General features: G+C 38.6%; 1 long non-coding RNA gene across 1 annotated transcript; it reads right to left on the minus strand.

Moving 5' to 3' along the window:
• Nucleotides 1-805: 805 nt before the first annotated feature.
• LOC103095103 (uncharacterized) lies at nt 806-6,379 on the minus strand. The gene is made up of 3 exons (XR_463966.3): nt 5,885-6,379; nt 2,454-2,610; nt 806-1,246 (listed from the first exon to the last, which is right to left on the minus strand). It is a non-coding gene; the product is annotated as an uncharacterized LOC103095103 (long non-coding RNA).
• Between the last annotated feature and the right edge of the window lie 250 nt (nt 6,380-6,629).

Below are 6,629 nucleotides of genomic sequence, written 5' to 3' on the forward strand. Positions count from 1 at the left end.
TTCACTTCAGAAGTAGCTGGAGAAATGGGGAGATTTAGAAGCCCTGGAAGAAAGAAGTATGTAAACCAATTCCATCTTCTCCACCTAGTAAGAGAAACTGTATGTCATTAAAGAGCCATCCTTATTATACATGACTATCCTTTCTAATGGGTATTTTGCAGGTGACACTCAGTCTAAACTTTTTTAGATGACTCTACCAGTATTCAGGAGCTTTCCTTGAATATGAGATCTTTTATTTCCTTTAAATGTGGGATCTCGTTTATAAATGTGGAGAGTTTCATACATGTGCACACACAAAACACTCCACACAAATATATGTGTGTAGAGTTTAATATATATGTATATGTATGTGAGGTACACATGTATGTATATACATAAATGTATGGAGAGTTTAATTTATACATATGAAACTTCACATTTGTATGGGCTCCCACATATAAAAGTTCAAGATTTCACTTTGAAGGAAAGCTCCTGAATTAAGTAGACTCATATAAAAGAATAGATTGGATTCTATCTACAAAGTACCACACAACACACACACACATATACATACATAAGTGTGTATGAATCTCCAATAAAGAAAATTACCCATTGTCCTATGGGAGGCATAGACGCATATATTTTAGGGAAACTGCTATCTTTGGTTCCAAGGCTAACTCTGTGGGTAACTAGCATGTTCCTTCTTAATAATCAGCCTGTAGACTCTTATTCCAATGGATAGCAAGGATAGTAGTAACAAAGCATCTCTTTCCTCCCTTGAAAAAGATATGGTGTACCCTCCTATCAATTATACACTGAGTCTATGCAGGAGATTAGGTACAAACTTTAAAGTACAATGGTTTTGAGGCCCACAGATCACATGGATCAATACTTTTGAGCACTGATGTCATTTTTCTCACTTGAGAGGTCTCATGAAGTTCACTGATATTGAGGCTAGGACCAGATGGTGCGTCAGCTGCTAGAGTTCTATGTTGGTTCCCCACAGGGGATGGCATTTCATCTGGACAGGTGGCTCAGCTGGGTTTGCTTTTCACAAGACATGTAGAATTTCTGCTGGAGAAGTTGATCTAGACCAAGCACGTTGCTCTGTTGCTGAAATGATTCCTCACAAGGCATGCAATTTATGTTAGATGGGTCAAGCTTGGACACCCTTCAATGGACACCTGTGGCCTCTACCAGTTCTGGCCTCAGACTTGCTTAGTTCGGTGTTACTGAGCTCTTTGGGCTGGCTGGAGGATTACTGTTCCTGTTCAGAAAGGATAAAGAACTTTAGTCTAAGATTAGCAAAGTCCTTTTCAGTTCTAATAAGGGTTTTCTCCTCTCAGGATGAAGTCAAAACAGGATGAAGGCAAAAGAAGAATAGCTTCTCCGGTTTGATGGTTCTTGGTTCAAAGCTAGGTTTCCTTAGTGACAACCTCACTGAGTACATTTCCTAAATTCTTGTTTTTCTGTGTAGACAAATAACTAAATAAAAAGGTACTGAGGCAGGCTCAGGGGTCAAGTTTATTGTCTCTATTGGCCTCTCATATGCAACTGAGCTATTCTCTAGCACTATCTGGAGTAGCTAGGTGGTGCAGCAGATAAACCACTGGGCTTGGAATCTGGAAGACTCATCTTCATGTGTTCAAATTCAGCCTCAGACACTTGCTAACTATGTGGTTCCTGGTCAAGTCACTTAACCCTGTCTATCTTAGTTTCCCAGGGTCTCACAACTAGTAAGAGATTGATGCCAGATTTGAACTCAGGAGGGTGTCTTCCTGACTCCACACCTGGCAAACTATCCCCTTTGTCACCTCACTGCCCCCTATCCTATTCATGCTATCTTCATTTACATAAGGTATTACCTGCTAAACAAATCACCTTGCCCTTTTTTGTAACTGATTCTTACTCTGTCTTCATTCTTAGTCTTTTAGACTTAGAAGTGCAAGGTAGGAAGACTTAGCCCTTTCTTTCTTTTTCCATTTCAGAGATTAAAAACAATTAAGTTGGCAGCAGCTAGGTCCTAATGGTCACTTTTGGATGCATAGTTAGAAGCATACCTTCCACTCTCAAGTATGGGAGTTGTTCTCAGGTTCCCCAGAAACCTAGGGTCCTTCCTGTTTTTGCTGTCCTTTGATTCTATTCATGGTTTTCTCTCCTTTTCCTTCCCTTTAACATCCCCCTCTAGCCAGTTTCCAGATAACCATATTTGTTTTGCTTGGTTTAAATCTCGTTATTTAAGAAAAAAAAGTACTCTTCCAATGAAGAAAGTCATTCACAGTCCTATGGGAAGCAATTCAGAGAGAGAACTTTTACCTATCCTCCTCTCCTAGGACAATAAATTTAGAGCAGGATGAGATCTTTTATCTAATCTATGCCTCTCATTATGACAGAGGAGAAATAGCAAGTAGGCCAGTTAGATCCAGAGAGATTCATAAGTGACAGAACTGGGATGCCAATGCAGGGACTCTTACTCCAGCAAAATCCAGAGTTCTTTCCACTCAACCATTGTGAACCTCCACCCAGATATAGCTGCTTCCTTTGGGACAAATAGAGAAAGTGGAGCCCAGGATTCATTCCTTCTGTATCCGCATTGAAGATCATAGTCACTGGTGCCTTTCAATGCTATTTCTGCAAGTGAAAAGAGGCCATGAAAAAACTCAGGCTATAAAAAAATGATTCTTTTCATAAATAATGGTAGAGTGTGATCTATCTTTCTTTCTTTCTTTCTTTCTTTCTTTCTTTCTTTCTTTCTTTCTTTCTTTCTTTCTTTCTTTCTTTCTTTCTTTCTTTCTTTCTTTCTTTCTTTCTTTCCTTCTTTCCTTCCTTCTTTCCTTCTTTCCTTCTTTCTTTCTTTCTTTCCTTCTTTCCTTCTTTCTTTCTTTCTTTCTTTCTTTCTTTCTTTCTTTCTTTCTTTCTTTCTTTCTTTCTTTCTTTCTTTCTTTCTTTCTTTCTTTCTTTCTTTCTTTCTTTCTTTCTTTCTTTCTTTCTTTCTTTCTTTCTTTCTTTCTTTCTTTCTTTCCTTCTTTCCTTCTTTCCTTCTTTTTCTGTCTTTCTTTCTTTCTTTCTTTCTTTCTTTCTTTCTTTCTTTCCTTCTTTCCTTCTTTTTCTGTCTTTCTTTCTGTCTTTCTTTCTGTCTTTCTTTCTTTCTTTCTTTCTTTCTTTCTTTCTTTCTTTCTTTCTTTCTTTCTTTCTTTCCTTTTGTTTCTTTCATCTATCTGTCTAATTTGATTAGGTATATAATACATGTATACAAATACACACATACATACACATATATACACAAATTTATAAATATACATATAATTAGTCTATCCTCATTTTGGGGCTTTAATAAGTTGTAGCAAAATGCATAAGCCAGCCTTAACACACTTTCTCCTTTGCCTTTGGGGCAGACAATAAACATTTGTTATTTACCTACTATGTGTCAGGTACTGTGCTAAGCATTGGGCACACAAAAAAGGCAAAAGATAGTACTTGCTTGCAATATACTCATAATCTAATGGAAATGCAAATACAAACAGGTTAGATGCAAGACAAGTTGGAAATATTAATAGAAGGAAGGCACTAGAATTAAAGAGGATTGGGAAAGGCTTCCTTTAGAAGGTAGGATTATACCTGGGACCTGAAGGTGGCCAGGGAAGCTTGGACATGGAGATGAGAAGGGAGGGTGTTCATCAGGGAAATCGTCCAACAAAAATGTTGGGAATGTGAAGATGGGATTGTTCATGGAACAACAAGGAGACCAGTGTCACTGGATTACAAAGAGAGAGGTGTAAAAAGACTAGAAAGATATGTGTGTGGGGTAGGTTATGGAAGGCTTTAAATGACAAACAGAAGATGTTATATTTTATTCTGGAGGTGATAGGAAGACACTGGAGGTTACTGGGAATATGTCTTTATCTGTGAGTGACATAGAGATCCAGTTTAGGAAATTTCCTTTGACAGCTGAATGTAGAATAGACCAGAGTGGGATAGAGAGCCCAACCAGTAGGCTCTTGGAATAGTCCAGGCCTGAGGTGATAAGGGCCTGCATTAGGGTGGTGGTAATGTGAAGAAAGAAAGGGAAATCTTTAAGAAATATTATGAAGATAAAATCAACTGGCCTTGGTAATGGATTGAATTTGGGGGTTTGAGAATTAGGAACTGTGGATGATTTCCTTAGGTTGGGAGTCTAGAGGACTAGAAAGATGGCTGTACCCTTGAAAATAATAGGAAAGCTAGGAAGAGGGTTTTGGGGAAAAGATGAGTTCAATTTTGAACTCTTTGAGTTTGATTTGTATACAAATCATCCAGTTCAATATGTCTAATAGGCATATGAGATATGAGGTAAGAGGTCAACAGAGAGTATAAATAACTTTGGGAATCATCAGCAAAGAGATGATAATTGAATAAATGGGAACAGATGAGATCACCAAGTGAAAAAAAAAAAAGCAATGTATGTAGAGAACAAATGAGAACCCAACAGCAGTTGTGCAGTGTAGATAGCTGACTGGGCCTGGAGTCAGGAAGAAATGAAGTTAAAATCCTAGCCTTATATGCTTACTAGCTCTATGACTCTGGACAAAATCACTTAACTCATGTCTATCTCAGTTTCCTCAACTGTACAATGGGAATATATTTTAATAATGTCTATTTTACAGATAGGTGCTATAATGCAATAATATTTTTAGAGTTCTTAGCATATAGTAGGTGTCAAACATATCATCTTCCATTCCTTCTTTCTTTTCTTCCCAGGACAAAGTCTTTTGGGATATTCTTGGTTAGTGGATGTGGCTTGAACAAAAACCCAACAACTACTGAAAAGTAGCAGCTTAATTGTTAGAAGGAAAGCTGGGAGAGAATGGTGTCATGGAAACCTATGGAGAAGACAGTGTCAAGGAGAAGAGAGTGATAGTATTTAAAGTGGTAGAGAGGTCAAGGAGGATGTTATTGTGAACAACTGCACTACTAGTACCACTCCTTTTGCACTCTTGGGGCCATTATTACAATAAATAAGGGCTTTCTTCAACAAAAGCTCTGTGGTATGGGTACAACAATTTTGGTAACGTGGTAAGTGAGAACAATGGAGGCTGATTGGTGGAAAGTTTCGCAAGGGAGTATAGGTTTAGGGACAAAATAACATGATTAATGCTCTGGGCTAGTGCACTTCACTATGTTACAACTTGTATTCACTTGGCCAATGGTTTGAAACTTGTGAACTATTTTTTTATTTTCTGGAATTTTCCAGTTTTTCCAATTTTTATACTTTCCCCCATGGTTAACCTTGGGTAACTGAATCAATAGTTACTGAATCAATGGATGGGGGGGGAAAGGGGGGCGTTTGTACTTAAACACTGATTTAATTCAACTGAATTCCTATATTCTCAGCACTCCCTTTTTGACATCCCAATTCTCTTGGGCTTCTCAGGATTCCTCCCTTCCCACCTTAGCTTTGTCTCCCCACTCAGGCTCTTACCAGTTCCTGGGTTTCTGAGGCATCTCAGCTAGATACCAACAATCCCAACCTAGGACACTCTTTCTGAAATGTCATATATGGAGAGTTAAAGTATAACTGTCTCTACTTATCTTTCAAGGTTCAGTTTAGATGCCAGTTTTCACATGAAGTCTTCTTTGATCTTCTCAACCATAAGTGAGTTCTTCCTCCTTTGAATTCCCACAACATTTTTATTTGAACCACTTTTCATGTACTGATTTTTTGTCTGGGGGAGGTATGGGAAAGTAACTAGAGCCTTCACTTCCTTCAATGGCACAGGGAACTCTACCAATACACTAACACCTTGTAGAACAGTGTCTGCTTCCTTCCTCCTCTTTCTAATTTTCTTTTTATAAGTTCAGGCAATTTCCAAAATCCCTTTATTATAATTCTTGATTTGTACTACATTCACTAGCATATGATGCTTACCAGTTGCTGAATGGGTAGACAGATGAATTCATAGGGGAGAAACTTCTTTCATTTGGAAGGAAAGGGATCTACTGCTATGTTCTAGATCACAGGCAAAGAGATGCCATGTTCTGCTTTGCTTTTCTCTCTGGGCACCTTCCTTGCCTGCTCTTCTACATAAGTGAGCTGTGATAATGCTAAAAAATTCAACTTTGAAGCAATTATCAGTGATGTGAGAGATATGTCCATGTGGAATCTTCATAAACAAATCTGTGAAAATGCTGCACTAGCCTGGTAGGACTGTCTTGGAGCAGGGTGAGTCCCTGGCTGGCACCCATCCTTAGTGATACCTAATGGAAGATACTTTTGTGTGTGAGTATTGATTTCACCAGCCTGGAGCTCCTTGCTGTTAATTTCAGCTTCCTTTGCTCTCAGGGATAATGGAGAAAGGAAGGTCTATTTAGTCACTGCTGGTGGCCATGGTAACCTGGAGTGAGAGGTGGCTTGCCTGGAGCTACCAGCTCTCCTACCCACAGATTTCCTCTCTTTGTGGCCAGATTTTGTTGGTACCTTCCTTGCTTCCATCTGGTCAGGTTTTTGTCAGGCTCCTAGAAGCTATGGAAACTGATGGAGCAGCATTCCATCAAAGTAATATAGAAACCTTTTGATGTAATATAAAGTAAATATACCTCTTGTCAACCTCTAAGTTTAGTTAAGAAATGCCCAGGTATCCTATGGAGGTTCTTTCCTTTTTAAATGAATTGAT

The sequence above is a fragment of the Monodelphis domestica genome, chromosome 3 (assembly GCF_027887165.1).
Source record: "Monodelphis domestica isolate mMonDom1 chromosome 3, mMonDom1.pri, whole genome shotgun sequence".
Classification (NCBI taxonomy): domain Eukaryota; kingdom Metazoa; phylum Chordata; class Mammalia; order Didelphimorphia; family Didelphidae; genus Monodelphis; species Monodelphis domestica.